This window comes from Pinus tabuliformis, chromosome X (assembly GCF_031772625.1).
Source record: "Pinus tabuliformis cultivar Carrire ecotype Pingquan chromosome X, CPIR1, whole genome shotgun sequence".
NCBI classification, from domain to species: domain Eukaryota; kingdom Viridiplantae; phylum Streptophyta; class Pinopsida; order Pinales; family Pinaceae; genus Pinus; species Pinus tabuliformis.
This window is the reverse complement of record NC_142308.1, coordinates 234,696,947-234,699,984: the sequence shown is the minus strand read 5'-3', so window position 1 is coordinate 234,699,984 and position 3,038 is coordinate 234,696,947. Positions and strand designations below refer to the sequence as shown.

Below are 3,038 nucleotides of genomic sequence, written 5' to 3'. Positions count from 1 at the left end.
CCATTCTAACTAACTTGAATGCATGCTGAGACGAATTGATTCAAGGTAAAATATTTGCAAAAACAATAGTTCCGAGAAGAAAAGGTTTCAAACATGTTGAAGAAAATAAATATGAAGAGATCGAAAAAACATAACTAATTCATATTGAAACGCCTGTCTGCTTAAAGTATTTCTTGCAAAGAAAAACCGAAGATGATTCGTCCTTTTAACTAAAAAGGAAAAATTCCTCCATTTTCTCATACAATGCAAATGTACCTATACTGTTTGTTGAGAAATTGCTGCCATCCATGCTCTAAATGCCTTTAAAGAAGATAATCTTGGGGAGCAAATAAACAATAGCAGGGATATATGCCTTTAAGATTAAAATTGATGAACAGGAAGATTGCACCGAGAGTCTTATTCTTTCTGGTGAAACACATCAGAGTGAATCTATTCCATTCACTCAAGTCGACTGGAGGAGGCCATGCCCTTGGTTCGATTCTCACAACAGAGGAATCCACTTTAGGGCATGGCGTAAAATGCCTCTTGCTCACATCCATAAGGAGCTTGGTACTGGCCAGAAGATCCACATTGACGGCCAGGCGATTGAAAAGGGAATCACCAGGCTTTGCCACGAGGTGGTGGCCAAATTCCTTCTGAAGCATGAGGGTGGCACTTCGAAACTTGGGCATGGTGGACAAAAGCTTGAAGATGAGTGGAGATGATATCTGGTAAGGTATATTGGCTACACATATGTCAAAAGTTGGCAATTCTGTTCGTAGTATGTCCCCTCGCACCAACTGTCCATAACAGAAAAGAAAAAGGAGATAGTCATATTAGAGAAGAGCAACTTTGATTTATCGTAATCCCAAAAATTAATAAGGTATCACCAAAGACAGCAATCACAAGGAACAAAAAAGGAATTGCAAGAGACAATTACGAAGACATCACAAGGGAACCTGCAAAGCACATAGCTTAGGCTAACCTTGCAGTAAACAGAATCTCTTTCCAGTGCATTTTCCTTGTAAATCTGGCAGAAATTTGCCAGAATCTTGGAATTACAGGTTTGAATTGCATAAATTTAATACTAAGGTGCCCAATTGGACATAAGGGGGTAGGGAATCCATCTGCAACATCAAATTTGCAAAAAGAAGAAGTGTTTTATTGCCAAAATTGGCATTTTTCATTGCCAGACAGAAAGTGCAGTACGTTACAAGATTATGGCTTCCCAAAGCACACAGGTACTTCTAAGCATCATTAGATTGGAGAAAGGTAGTAACTGAAGAAAAGAAGGCTGCTATCACATAAGCATGAGGACTTCACCCCATAGCTAGTTTTCATCGCATAGGCATGAGAAATTCACCCTAAACCCAGTTTTCAGATTGGCAAAGATTTGAAAAAGTTTTAATGTATGTGGTATTTCACAAATAAACCTTCTTCAGTATTGTTGTCAATGTAGGATTTTTTTTTGGTTGATGTTTCCAGTTTACAAATGCAGCAAGTGCACCCTTCTCCATTATGGGATTATCACGATGAACTGAAGTCAGGTCATGCAGAAAGCATGCCCATTTCCATTATGTGAATATCACAACGAACTATAGCAGGCTGACAACAGATATTCGAAAACATATGTCTCAGTGATTGTGGCAGAAGACCTACACCTTGCCCCATCCACATGGAGCCGGAGCCTGAGCCGCTGCTTACACAGGTGCATAGAAGCAACATCTCATGAAGGGAAAACATGTCTCTGAGGATTTGAAACTTGGGGTGGGCATGAAGAGTCACAATCGATGTGGAATTGACATATTGTTAATGAGGTAAATAAGGTGAATGAATGTAAAAACAAGATGCAAAGGAAATTGGAACTCACCTCCAATCTCTGAGCCATTTCGGTCCCCTTTATGCATTTGTGAACTACTTCGATCATTCGGGGATCGATCTCGACTGCGATGACTCTGTGGGTGGCCTGCAGCAACTCTAGGGTTAGATTCCAGTACCCGGCCCGATTTCTAGGACGGTATCGCTTTCTCTCATGTCCGCTTTCTCAACGATGGATTTGAGAACACCGGGATTTGTGAGAATGTGGGATTTGTGAGAATGTGCTGCCTGCTCAGTACAGCCTTGGGATCAATCAACTCCACCCACAGACAGTACAAGAAAAGCCCGCCAACAGGGTTAGTGGGACGCATGTAGCACTAGAGAGCCCGGTTCAGCTACCCTGATGAAACTATTCGATCTCCCAAATGAAACACCCAAACCGTTTGGGCAACCCTTTTGAATCAACGATCAACAACTGAAATTGTTGCAATCGTCTAACATATAATCGTGTGGCTTATACGATGACAGGTAAGCAGAGAGGGGAGTTGATTTCAGAGGGAAACGCCTTACCGCGTAATAAGAACTTGCATCATATGCACAATTAGAAAAAACAACTCAAAAGGAAACTGTTGTTTTTCAAATGGGAGTTTCTAAAATGGGACTTAAGTTTTAACATGAAAAGAAATTTACAAATTCAACATTCCTAAAATTCTAATTTTTTCATTCCTAAAATTCTAATTTCAGGAAAAATGAAATTTAAAAAAAAATTGACAATTTTACAGCACTTCTTAAAAAATTTTAAGATATTATTCCAATTTTTTTTTTAAATGGCAAAAATCAATTTTTAAATTTTTTTTGACTGGTAAAATTTTCTTCTTACTTCTCTGACTTTCCAGAGACCCTTTGAACGGCTCTAACATGTTCAATTTTGATCCCTGGACGCCACCCTATTTATATTGATTTCCATACTTTTTTGCCTTTCTACGTATCACTCGCTGGCAGCATCATGCTCCCCTTTCTTCGCATTTCTTTAATCGGATATCTCTGGACTGACCCCACGAAATGCAAACATCCATTTTTTATTTTTGCTATATAAACTTGCATTACTTCATCTAAATCGCTCGCTCGCTCGCGATACGATGTTTCTTTTCTTTCCCCCTTTTTCTCTCTTCTTACCCATGTCAAGATCTTGAGCGGCCACTGTTGGATTCCGGTTCCCTCATCACCGGTGATCCTCAAGC

The 3,038-nt window shown here is 39.7% G+C and overlaps 1 pseudogene; it reads right to left on the bottom strand.

Moving 5' to 3' along the window:
- Window positions 1-302: 302 nt before the first annotated feature.
- On the bottom strand, window positions 303-2,717 carry LOC149139229 (uncharacterized; annotated as a pseudogene).
- Between the last annotated feature and the right edge of the window lie 321 nt (window positions 2,718-3,038).